Source organism: Stegodyphus dumicola, chromosome 8 (genome assembly GCF_044657685.1).
Source record: "Stegodyphus dumicola isolate Sdum_Otavi_A_Nest chromosome 8, ASM4465768v1".
Classification (NCBI taxonomy): domain Eukaryota; kingdom Metazoa; phylum Arthropoda; class Arachnida; order Araneae; family Eresidae; genus Stegodyphus; species Stegodyphus dumicola.
The window spans coordinates 23700223-23714141 of record NC_140775.1 but is presented as its reverse complement, the minus strand read 5'-3'; the positions used below and the strand labels follow the sequence as shown (position 1 = coordinate 23714141).

Here is a 13919-nt window from a genome sequence, read left to right as displayed (position 1 = left end):
ATATAAGCATATTTTTTTGTTGTTAACTGTTTCATACTTTATTTTTTTACATAACTGTAATTAGTTTATTAAAATATGAACTAAATTATTGTAAAACGTTGTTTCATGAACTAAGGCATACAAGCAAAGTCATATATACATTTTGTTGAACTTGGCCGACACTTGAATCACGGACTTCTAATGCTAGATGAACGTCATAACATGTTACACCATGAGAGCAAGCACGGAAGTATGCGAAAATTCCTTATATTCTCCCTCATTCGAAGGGCTACTGTGCAGAGAAGGACGAGAACTAGTTGAGCAAATCCAGGTGATAAATTATCGTATCCTTTCCACACTTTTCTTATTTATTCTTAACAACAATTTAGAAAAACTAGCTCATTGAATTAAAAAGAAACTGCAAAAAATATTTTATAATTCTTTCTAAATATAATAAAAAACGTAATTACACACAACAGCTTCATTATTAATATTTTTATTAATTTGTCTCTTTTGTAGCTTGATTTTTTTTTTATTCCAAAATAGCACTCAAGCACAAATCAACTACGTTAAATAAATTCGAATATAAAGCTTGGGTTATTTTAGAAATTCCATATAATTTTCTTTTTTAATTAATCTGTACAGTTTCTTTTACTTTTTCTTTGCATATTATTAAGTACAAACTGTAAAATTTAGAGTAATTAAATTTTCAGCAAAATATAAATATGTAATGAACATATTTTCATTTGTTTAACTTTTCGGAAGTGAATTTAATTTTAAATCGTACTGAGCAAAATTAGAGGTAAGATTTTAGGGGGGGAAGTAGATCACTTACTAATTTTAAAGAAATATAATGATACTCGACTACGCTCATGATTTATTATGACTTCATTCTGTATTTTGCTCTAGTATATAATAATTTAATATCATATTATAATTAAAAATATTACATATTAGAGCAAGAATGTACGGCTCTTCAAAACTAAAACTTCAGAAAGGAAATATAACACGAGAAGGAGGCTATCTCCATCTCGCTTATTGGCTCGTTTGTCGATGATTCAAACGAGTGTGAGCGGACAAGCTAAATTATGCTAAGGACATCGGTTAGCTTCTCACTCTTCGACTTATCGTTCATATTACTTCTTACAAATGAGACAAAAAGCCCCCACCTGCTTTATATGTAACAGAATTAGGCATAGCCAGAGGTACAGGTTTAACAAACTCAGGTGTCCAACATGTAGTCAAACGAATTTATCATAGTATATGTGTAAACTCCCTAAAGACCATCCTGCTAACTGTTACAGATGTTCGAGAAATCACCCAAATATTTTTTAAAAGTTGCCCAAAATTCTTTAAGTTACAGGAACTAAAGCCTTGAAGACAAACGAAAGAACTAAAAGAACCACAGAATTATAGACGACGAGAATTCTGCATCCCCATAAACTATTGTTACGAATCAAAACCCCAGTATAAGAGGATAAACAACATAAAGATCCAACTACCTTGGACTACAAGATTAGCAAATTTCTTGGGAAAATTTACAGAAAAATCCATATCAAAATTTCAAATTAGGATTCCTAACTGCGGACTTGGTTGAGAACGAAGTTCTCAAGTAGCATTTCCAATTAAAATGCCTCTGTTCCCTTTGCTACGAACAAAAACGCCCGCTCAGCAGACTGAGGATCTTTTTGCAATCATTGACGAAGATCCAGCTTTCACCTTCTTCTGATTGGCTCGTCAACTCATGTTATTTTTACTATATTTGAAGACATGACACCTAGTTATGGCAGACCAGTAGTTGAGCTGTAAAGTTAGCTGAGTACTTACTGATTGCTTGACCTGGTTTCGACTCCAGCTAATGGGCTGGCTGAATGGACATTTTCGTGGTTTTCCTGTACATAACGTGGATAAGAGTCAATTTTCCTTGTAAAATCTTCTACGAAGGCAACCTTCCCCTTAGACAGATAACCCTCGCGTGCTTTGCCATAGTTAAAGAAACCAAACCAAAGCCTTCTACTTAGAAGTCACCTGATAAAAACTTCTTTCGCCTCTTGTTTTGCAAGTTTGAACTTTTTTCTCTCAAGACTTTGTACAGTGACAAATGGTTACCCCTCTTTTCTGCCTTGTCTCACTCTTTTGGAGTACCATCGATGAGGACTTTCTCACTTGTGAGTCTATCAAACAGTCTCAGTTTATCGAGTCGGATGCGTCGCCTCTTCTCGTTACTCGAGACAAAAATCTCATCAGTCAGATTATTTTCGCTGAGTTTGTTGGATATCGAGTGTAAACAGACCTTTATAGCACAAGAGTACACACGGATAAATGCAGTAGTTCCTTATATTCTCTTCCACTTAAAGGGTGACCGAGAAGATCTACGAGATCTAGTCGACAGATTCAACATGGGGATGATTTATGATCTCATAAACGTTTTTTAAGTGCGTCTGTAGAGATTATAATAGGGGGACCGGGAAGTAATGTCGCTTTCTTACATTAAATTCAAACGAATAAATTTATAACAAGTTTTTATTTTTAATCAATAATATAATCACCTTCGTTATCAGCAACCTTTTGCCATCTAGTATGCCGATTTCAATCCCAGACCAATAAAAATCAATTGGATTTTGAGTAAAATATCTCGAGATGGCATTTTGGACATCATCCAAATTTTCAAATTTTTTTCACTATGAAAATGTTGTAGGGATCGGAATAAATAGAAATCCGAGGGTGCGATATGAGGCGAATATGGTGGGTGAGGCAGTACCTCCCGTCCCAATTCATTATATTTTTCCAGTGCTCGTATTGCAAAGTGCGGTCTTGCATTGTAGTGTTACAGAATGACGCCTTTTTCGCTGACAATCTCCATATATTTTTCGATTCACTCGATCCAATTGTTCACAATAAAGATCTGCATTAACAAGTTTGTCCAGGTTTCAGCATGTATGAATCTGGCATGTATGAACATGTCTGTATGATGAAATATATCATCATACAGACATGCATTTTACTTAAAAACAATAATTTCACAACCTAGGTTTAGTTAAAATTTTTGCCCAAAAATTTCACAATAGAAGTTTTATATAAGCATTTCGAAAGTGAAAAAATGACAACCAGAAAAGAAACAGAAGCACAAAGGAAAAAAAAAACCTCATACAGAGCTAAATGAACTATATGTTCCTCACTTTTTTATTTAAATTTACATTTATAAACCAATCATATTCTAAAAATTATTCTAAAACCATTGCTTTACATCATCATCTAATTCAATGAATTTTTATCCAATGATTTTAGACATTATAATGTACATACAGAGATTTTCTTCATTATGCAGCATATTTTTTTTTTTTAAATCATTTGGCATCAAACTTTTTTTTTTCGGATGGGGGGTAATGAGGGCGATTTTACATAACTTCTGCAAATGACCTTTTTCTCGTTGTTCAGAAGGGCATCAAATTTTAATATAATTCAAACGTTTGACTCGAATTTCGGAAAAGGGTTACTATATAGTGTATTGCCATAAATTCTAACGAAAAGTAGCGCAAAAACATTTAATGTAAAAATAATCTAATAATTACGATAGAAATTTGAAAAATTTTAAATTCGGTGAGAAAGCTGATTTTAGCAATATCTAAAAATTCGCAAAAATTTAATGAGGAAATTCACATTAAGTCACTATCCTAATGTACATACAACACAAATGTATATACAAAATTTTAATTTAAACTAACAGTAAAAGTTTAATTCTCTCTCTCTGTTTTATAAATCATAATAACTTCTCTGGATTGGGTCATTTCTAGATAATTCTATGGCCTGCGCAGCTCTGATGATGTAATAATTGGGGACCAAAACTTTTCTCTTCCCGTGCTTCCACATTGCATAACTAAGCACTTCAGCTTCGCTAGGATTTAATTTCGCTGGTCTGCTTTCTATGTCAACAATATCAAAAATGTAAATTTTCTTAACAGGCACGACTAGACTGCCAAGTGAACTGTGGCCACAAATATCAACTGGAAAATAAAAATGGAATTATAACTGCTTCGACTGCCAAGTTCTTTATATGTTACCAAGCCAACATATTCGCATACTATCGGAATGCATCATCTTCAATATGGATCTACGTTCTATTCTATCTGGGTATTACGCATCAACAGTGTTCTGGCTTTTCCTTGCTTTTATTTCATCATATATATCAATTATAATATTTTATCACATATGTATAATAGCTTTTAGAAAAGCTGATAAATGTTTTGCACGTAATTTCTGTTAACTGAAACTCGCCCCCTCTTTTGTAGAGTTTTTTAAATGTCTGGCCGTAGCTATTTTAGGCTTTGGCCGCAACTAAGGCCAGAAACGGTGGTCATTTCATTATAAAGGCAACTAATAGGCGGTCACTGCCAAGGTCCGTAGAAAGAACTACGTACTTTCTACGGACCTTGGGTCACTGCTACTTCCTATGAAGGGATAGACAATTTACATCCTCGCCTTTCCCGGGATTCGAGATCGGGCCCTTCGGTACCGCAGTCAGATTCACTAAATACTTTTCTGTCTGGGGGCCTTTCTTTTGACAGTTATATACCATTAACATTTAAGTTAAACATAAAGTTAAACTTTGGAAGCAATTCTTCTGATAACTTTTGTTCGATATTATAAATCCTTTCACCTCTTTAGAAGTCATATTTCCTAGTTCATTCATAAATGAAAAATTATAATAACGCCCGTTTCACCATATTCGAAATAAATCATTTCTCGCATTTAAGACACGTTTAAGACAAAGAATCAATCGAAATCATCATACAGATCCAATAAACGCATTTATCCGCATTTATAAAAGGATAAAATGCATTTTATCCTTTTATAATCATTTACCACGTGGCATGAGAAATTTTAAATCGTACATTTAGCGATTGAATTACAAGGCCGTCGCTTGGGATTCTGCGTATTAATGAAATGGATAAAAGAAACCCGGAAAATGCAAACGCAGTTATTGCTGGAAACAGCTGCATATTCAATGAATTTTATGGAAGCAGCTGATTCAGTAGAGTAAATGGTTGACTTTTACGTATCCTCCAGAGCATATCGAGAAGTGTAATAAAATATTTATTTTAGAGATTATTAAAAAAATAGAAATGGAAATGCTATTTTTTGAAATATGATGTTTGCTTAATATCTGGTAATAAAAGATTATGCGTTCTATTAGCTTCTCTTTTCCTACCAATGTTTAGTTAATCGAATGTAACGAAATTTTAATTACTTATGTACCTCATATATTAGTTAAATTGTTGTTTTCGCTGTAGGAATTTATGGTTAGTTAGTGTTATTGAAATATCGCAAAGCACACAAGGGCTATTTAGCCTAAGGACAGGATTGTCTTCGTGGAGAGTATTCCAAGAGTAACTGGCTCGTATTCACGTTACACGTGGGCAAAGTCACGGAAACAAACCATACAGCCAAAACGAACGTTGACCGGGAATGGAACTCAGATCGAACTCCTAATATTCAGTGGAATTCATAAAATTTTGAAATGTTCTTGCCTAAGAGACTAATATGTGTGATTAACCTAGACATTTTGTAAGGTTTATTTTAAATAACACGTCATTTTTATATTAACTCTCCTGTGATTTTGTTTCTTCTGTCAGCCTCACCGTAAATATAAATTAGGTGAGTTTTTAATAGTGTTGCGGTTTTACGGGTTCGTGGAATTGGAGCGATTGACGACAACACTTGATGAAGAATCAAAACACAATTTGTTTAGCCAGTACTCAGGAATTCCAAAAACACGTTTACAGTCATCGAAAGACTACAATAAACACGCTGACACAATCAGCAACACAGGCTATGAGGTTATAACGGTGAAAACAGCTTCATGGCAAAACACTAAAGTACAGCTCCCGACTCGGTTCGGTCTTTCTCGGAACTCAACGTATTCTCGAGACTCCACGCTACAACTCGCGATGCACTCGACAACCTCAACGATGTACCAACTCGCGATAAATTCTGCTACTGCGCGTACAGGTAAGGTTTATATAGCTTTTAACCAGCCTTCGACAACACGGTAAGAATTTGTTCTAGAATGTTCTCCATCCGCCTATGGCATATAGCAAATTTTGTTGTCAAATGGGCGATTTCACTCAAATTCTGGCAATCATTGCCTTCCATTACCATTTTCTGGCAACCCTAAACCCCGCACCGTGGCTAGGCATTTCATAACAATGGCTAGCAAAAGTTTAAGTTAGAAAAGACAGAGCTCAGCAATGTCTCGAGCCATAATAGATCTATCTATTTGATAGCTATGCTAGTTTTAGTAAATGTCTTATGCTTTAGTTATAGTTTGTTACTTTAGAATAAGCATTTCAAGGCTAGCTTTTTCTTCTGGGTTGCCTCGTAGGTACGTTAACGAGTACTATGGAAGATGGTCGAGTCCACTAATTTGCTAAAATCTCTTAATCTCCTGTGCGTACTGATGAACACATAGGTTACGATCGTAAACGAAGGAAGCGCCAATTTAAAGTAAAGACGAATTTAATAGTATTTATGTTAGATGTATTTATGTTAAATTATAATAGTATTTATGTTAGAAGCATCGATTAATTAGCTCAAATTAATAGGTTATTCAATCTATTTATTTGTTTTGTTCATATTTAAATTTGTTGTATTTCCAGTTTTCGCCAGAAGTGCCAACTAATTTGGTACATTTTCTTTGTATCTACAATAAAAAAAAATATTGTTGTTGTGTAAGGTTGTTGTTGCTTCCTATAATCCTACTAGCAGGTAAACCTAGTTATCGCACTGTCTGAAATAAAATGGCAAAGACTGGCGAAGATTTAAGTAATGATTTATTTAATCTTGAGCTTTCAACATAAAGAATCCAACTCGTACTATAGATGAGTTACTATAGTATAAGCATGGTTTAGTTTGGTATATTGGATTATGAAAAAGCACTCGATGGCTATCTGCCTGAAGAGAGGGATGCCTTCGTGGAGGACTTCTTAAGAGAACTGGCTCGTATACACGTTACACAGGCGGAAAACTATAAAATCACCCATGCAGCCAGCTCGTTCGCCAAGATTCTATCCCATACCGCTGGGACGCTGGTGGGCTACACTCTAAAATTACACAGTTAAATTAACTAAGCTATAGGAGGCTCAACTAATTTTTCTGGCACGAATGTTTAAAGAGTTGGCAAAATTCCAATAGCGCTACGCGAGTGTTAGAAGCTCTCTGTCTGTAAGATTCAAAACTCTTAGCTTATATACACCTTAAAGCTAACTTGCATTTTGTTGAGGAATACAGAAGTTAATAAAGTTCAGAATCGTAATAACTGGTTAATTAAACTAAAGTACGTTACGATTGTTACATGATAATTTGTATCTACGATTAAAAAAGCATAAGTCACAATTATATAAACATATATTTCACTGTTAGCTGTATTTCTTATAGTACTGGACTCTTAAGTTAAAGGGAAAAATGAACAAAATTTACTTTTAAAGTCATCTGTAGCTCAAGAAGTTTAAATAAACTTACAGTTAAAATGAAAATTAGGTTTAACTTTACAACTTCAAGTAATATTACAGTACTATATCGTGTGAAATTAAAAATTATTATTATGTCCATGTTTATCAGTTCAGTAGCGGAGTTACGTCTAACCAGCTGGGGAAAATAATTGATAAAATTTTTAAAAAATCTTATTTATATTTATTAACTCAAAGAGGCAATTTCCCCAAGAGGGCTATTAACTTCGTTTTGGCATTTTGTTTTTGGTTCACTATAAGCGGCGTTTCACTTTTCAAATTGTTGCCACCAAATGTTAGAGCACTTCATTATATTTAAAGAAATTAAATAGTGAAGAATCTGCATGAATGTATGTATGTTTCTCGCACTGAGAAGAACAACAAATTTTGAATAATGTAGTCCTTCACTCGAATGTGGGCATCTGGGAGCCCAAATTTAGAATTTGGAATTTGTTTTATTATCTATTTCCTATTTTGTAAAACTTTATCGAATTTTCGATTAAGAAACTCAACGTTTTCAAAGCGAGCAATGGCAACCTGTAAGGGGGAAAAAACATTTTTATCTCCAACGCTAGAGACTATATATAAAAAATTCTAAAGATATGCTCTTTTAAAATTATTTTGTGATATTGCTGTTGAATTGAAATTTGTGATTTAAGTGCGAAGGACATGATATTTAATAAATAAAAATAACACGCAAAACATTAAAAAAACGCTCCTTTGTGCGTAATATAAAATCTAAAAGCTTTCAGATTTTTTTTTTATTCATTAAGTTTTATTTTACTGATTTATTTATTTTTTACTATACGAGTGAGTGCATGTCACTGAGATTTAAAAAAAAAAAAAAAAAAAAAAAAAAAAAAAAAATTTCCAAAGCAAAGAAATTTCTTGCGAAGTTTTTCCCGTGGTTGCAGGCGAAAACATCGCGGAGTAAACAACGCAAGGCGAAAAAGTCGTGGTGCAAAACATCTTGGGAAAAAAAAAAGCAAAGAGAATACATTGCGGGGCTAGAATATCATGATACAACATCGAAAATAAAGCAAATGGAAAACTTCGCAGTTTAAAAACATCGTCGTCGTAATTATCGTGGTAAAAAATAAAGTACCAACAAATTATCACATGACACTAACATGGCAGGCATGTATTTTTCAAGTTTTAAAAGATATAAATGCAAAGTCGTATAAAGGATTTGCGAGAGAAAAAACAAATAAAGAGTATTTTAGTTTTATATTTTTGAAGTAGCTGATAAAATTTTACTATAAAATGAAAACGAAAACTTTAAAGCTGAAAATGAATAAAAAATTCAGGCTATTTACAACACCTTCCTTCTCTAATTTTCTTAACTATATTTTTAATTATAAGAATTACTAATAAAATTTCGTAATAGGGGATGAATTAATTAATGACCTTTATTAGTGAACCATATAAATGTAAATTTCTGTTAACTGCTGCACCTAGCATTATTTTTCTACTCATTTTTAGTTTTTGAATGCTTAAATTCCATTCTTATTTTTTCAGTAAAAAATTATTAGTTAATACAAAAATTAGGAAATATAAAAATTAAGATATTCCTTGTTCCTTCTTCGCCTCACAAATCATTATGCAAATATGCGAATTTTTAAAGCCTGAAAACGGAAGTCTGCGGCATTATCGTTATGCGATGATTTGTAGGTGCTTTTCTTTTTACCATGATATTTTCCGACGATGTTTTGTGCCATGACGTTTTCGCCTTGCATTGTTTCCTCTGCAACGTTTTCGTCCGCAGTGTAATTAAGCTTATGATATTACGCAAACGTGAGTGTTTTCTGATTATAGTAGACGAGGTCACATATTCGATTAATAAATTACATGAAATAATAAAAATTGTACGGTATTTATTTGAATCAAGAAGTTATTTTATATTCAGAAACTGTACTGTCTTTCTCCGTTTTCCTGCCAGAATACAAATCTTAGCTTGCGCGTATTTAAATGAGGTAGGAAAAAGAAGGAAGAAAAAGTTTTTAATGGGATAGAAAATCTTTAAATGAAGTAGGAGAAAAAAGATACAAAGTTAGTGTATTTTAAAAAGGTAGAAAGAGATAGTATTTAAAGGGAAGTTTTAGTTGTTTAGTCAGAGCGAGGTCCGTCTGCTGAAAGCCACGTTACGAGTTGAAATTCTACAATTGAGTTACTGTTTAAGGGGTTACTTTTAATCTTGCCTGTACTACTGTCACACCGCTGTAGGTTTGAGCCAGCTTGCACATTAATTATTTCTGTAAATAAGTCTTAAATTAGCCTTTGGTTAACGTATTTTTAATTTGAAATTGTACCTTTATATTATCACATAAACGCTGGCTGGTTTTGTAAGTACCAGAAGTGCCTTCTGTTCAACTATTCGAGTTCCTTCTTACGTCTGCTATTTGCTTACTGGACGTAGCGATAAGTCGTTTGGTTAGTATATGTTACCAAATTAGTGAGGCTGTACAAAAGTAAATTGCATTATTTTGGCTTCATTTTTGTAGTGTAATAAATAAGCTGTGTAGCAAAATCAATAAATGTACGTTAAAGTTCTTCTCTTTATTTCCAATAAAAAACAAGACTCTGATTGAAAAATATATAAGTTTATACTTTTACAACTCATAATTAACTAAAACTATAAAACTTATGGAGAGGCAAAACTTATTTTTTGTTCAAATAACTTTAAATGAAGAAAAGCAAATTATTCAGGTATTTCACAAAAACCTGTTTACGTAAGCGATATTTATTACATTGAAAACAATTAATAAAAAATAGGTCTTTTAAAAAGTTTTATTCCAGGCATTAAGGTTCATTTATCAGATTATGGGCGTTGAAGGTCAGAGCCGGTTCCAAACACAGGCGAGCTCCTCCAGTGGCCGTGCGGTAAAAACGCTGAATACTTGTAGTTCAAGCCGGGTGGCGAACGAGGTGGCTGCGTGGAAGTTTTCGTGTTTTCCTTCATGTGTAACATGAATACTAGTCAGTTTCCTTAAAAAATCCTCCACAAAGGCATCCTTCTCCATAGGCCTCGAGCTGCTTTGCCTTAAACTTTCAACCTAATCTAACCAAACGCAAGTGATTTAGGCAGCAGCCTAGGATGTCAGTTTTCAGAGTGCGCCACCTCAGTTATTTTTAAACGGAACCAAATAAACCACATGAGCCAAATTTCGGTTTTGTAGTATTATGCTGAATTGACATGAGATGCCAAGTATATAGAACGCTTAGGGCTCCAAAAACGCTGGAGCCAGACTTTGGTGTACAGTATTTACAAATGGCATAATTTTATAACGTTTGTATTCATTTTTTTATTTTTTCAAAAATTTTTATTTAAGTTGTTAAGTTTGTGAACATTTTTCAGTACTGTATTTTAGGATTTATCATCTGCTTAAGAATCGACTATATCGACAATACACATACCTACAATATGTTTGAGAGCAAGCTATTAGAATATCCATTTTTTGAAGATTTGGCCTTTTTTCAGAGACAAGTCGCTAGCCGAAACCTAAGTGACTCCCACAAATGAATAAATGAATTATTTGTTGAACTCAGAAGGCATGAATGGAGTTGCTTATTTGCCCCAAGAGAATGAAGGCTACATCGATTTTTTGCACAAAGTAGGAAATGCGTGAAATGTGTTCGCTAAACTGTACAAAACCAACAAATCCGCAGATTTTTGTTTTCTACCTTGAACAGCATTTAGCGTTATGAATAATTAACCGCATTTAACATTAACATAATTATCAGCATTTAGTGGAAGAGCATTTAACATTATATATTATCAATAATTAATGAAGATTCATAATTTTTTCAGCAAGATAATATGCAGTTAGCTTCAGACTTAGAAAAGTTTACACTAGGATTCTGTGAAATCTAAAATATTTTTTCAAGGAGTACCATCATGATTAAGTCTTCAGAGCTATTGATGAAATGAATAACTTCCTACAGGTTTTGTATTTTGATTTTCTACAGATTTTTTAATGTTTTTAATGAAGTAGGAATGTCCCGCCTCGCTATTACACCGGTTAAGAGGGTTACTCTGTTCGTCAAACAGATGGTATATAGTGGTTAGGGAAGCCTACTACGGTACCGAAGGACCTGGGTTCGAATCCCGAGTAAGTCATTGATGTTTGTAAATGTAAAGTGTCGGTGCGGCATGGCGGCACTCTAAATATGCGGTGAGCCGAAAGTTCTTTTGTGTGGATTGGGAGAGGAGAGGGGTGGAAGATCCGAGGTGCTCTCCCTCGAAATTGGGAGAGGAAAATAGAAGTTCAGCCTCTTTTTCGGAGTAGGCTCTGGCATCCATTATTCCGTAAAATATATATACAAGACAACATCAGCATATGCGGTGTTTCTATTTAAATAAACGGTACATATTAAGGTATTTAACAGAAATTATTGAATTAGATATCAACATTAAAAATGTGTGGACATTTTTTCAGTGCCGTGATGGTAATGATAATGACGTTAATTTCTAATAAGATTTGATTCTATAATAGACATGAATACTAGTCAGTTTCCTTAAAAAATCCTCCACAAAGGCATCCTTCCCCATAGGCCTCGAGCTGCTTTGCCTTAAACTTTCAACCTAATCTAACCAAACGCAAGTGATTCTATAGCGAATAAAAGAAAATATCAGATAACTGAAAATCGGTTAATCGAAATTCTGATGCAGTGGTCTGAAATCCAAAGCAATTTCCCACTGTTTACGAATACATTTCTCGTAAATCAATTAGCATTTTTATGATATTAATTAATATGGCGATTATTTGTAGAAAAGCTTAAGATTTGAATGAATTTTTCAAATTTACATTATTTTCATTACAAAATACAAACTCGAGTAACACCTCAGAAAAATCTCTAAGTGGAGCTAGTTTATTTATATTATGATAAACTATTCAAAGATTTGAAATTACAGATTTGATTAACTTTTATTCACGTATCATATATGTCAACATTTAGCTCCCTTCTTTCTGCATGCCTTCGTGGTGTAATTGGAAGCATACTTGACGCGTATCCGAGAGGTCTAGGGTTCGAGTCCCAGCGAGGACATTACTCATTTTACATCTACTACTTCAAAATAACCTATTAACGCTACAGTGGCACCCGAACTAAAAAGTGGTAGATGATGATTCCTTACAACCAGGATTTGGCGACTGGGTCCCCTAATCCCCAGTCGCCCTTTAAAAGAGGCAATCTTTAAGGTATTTTTTCCTTTCTTTCTGTATGCTTCGTGGTGCAACGGTAGCATACTCGGCGCGTATTCGATAAGTCCAGGTTCGAGTCCCGGCGAGGGCATTGCACATTTTTCATAACTTCTGCTTCAAAAAAGCCTAATGACTGACTCTATAACCTTCAGTTACAAATTTTTGCAATAAGAATAATCACTTTGTTTGGGAGTACATTTATATGTGAACAACTTTTGTTTCTAATTCAAAAGTCAAACAACAAAAATTAGCGTTATATTTTCAAAATTTTCGCAGGACTAGTTTCGATGGTTTTACCGAACCACCACCCTCAGCTGCAAAACCGCAAATGAACAAGATAGGAAATAATGATTAGGTAAGATAAGAAAGCCTGGACAAGAATAAGCAAGTGGCGCCACCAGAATTAAAACATAATTTCTTTAAAGGCAGAAGGCAAAGATGGATTGGAATTAGGATCGTTAACTAGAACAGAAAGATGTTTTTGAATGTGAAATGCCTCTAGAAAATCCAGTTCTCGAATGAAAGATGTTTTTTGAATAATTTTGGCAGCAGAAAAATTGCAAGTGTGACAATGTTGGACAACAGAAGACTTCTGTGTTTCCTTTTTTCTAACATATGCCTCATGTTCCTTGATGCGAAATTTTAACGCTCTCTTAATTTGGCCAAAGGAATCCTATAAATACCCCAGGAATTCATATCCGGAATGGGGTCCTTGAGTATGGAACTCGGAATTTTATTGATGGGAGAATAAACGACCCGAAAGTTAAATTTCTGCAAAATATGGGCAACTTTATAGCTAACTGATGGAAAGAAGGGAATGACAACAGAATTTTTATAATCTTCTAAAACAATAGTGTGTCTTTTAGTGTGTTGAGATGAGAATTTTTTAACTGCTTGATTAATAATGTTGTGTGAAAAGCCCCTGTCAATAGCTATTGCTTTTAAATAATTTAGTTCTTCATCAATTAAATAATTTAGTTCATCTAGAGGCATTTCACATTCAAAAAAATCTTTCTGTTCTAGTTAACGATCCTAATTCCAATCCATCTTTGCCTTCGGCCTTTAAAGAAATTATGTTTTAGTTCTGGTTTCATCAAGAGATGGCGCCACTTGCTTATTCTTGTCCAGGCTTTCTTATCTTATCTAATCATTATTTCCTATCTTGTTCATTTGCGGTTTTGCAGCTGAGAATGGTGGTTCTGTAAAACCATCGAAACTAGTCCTGTGAAAATTT

At 33.8% G+C, this 13919-nt stretch overlaps 1 long non-coding RNA gene across 2 annotated transcripts in view; it reads left to right on the top strand.

Moving 5' to 3' along the window:
- Positions 1-13919, top strand: part of LOC118198856 (uncharacterized) — a 468506-nt gene that overhangs the window by 237332 nt on the left and 217255 nt on the right. The gene's annotated exons all lie outside the window — the stretch shown is intronic.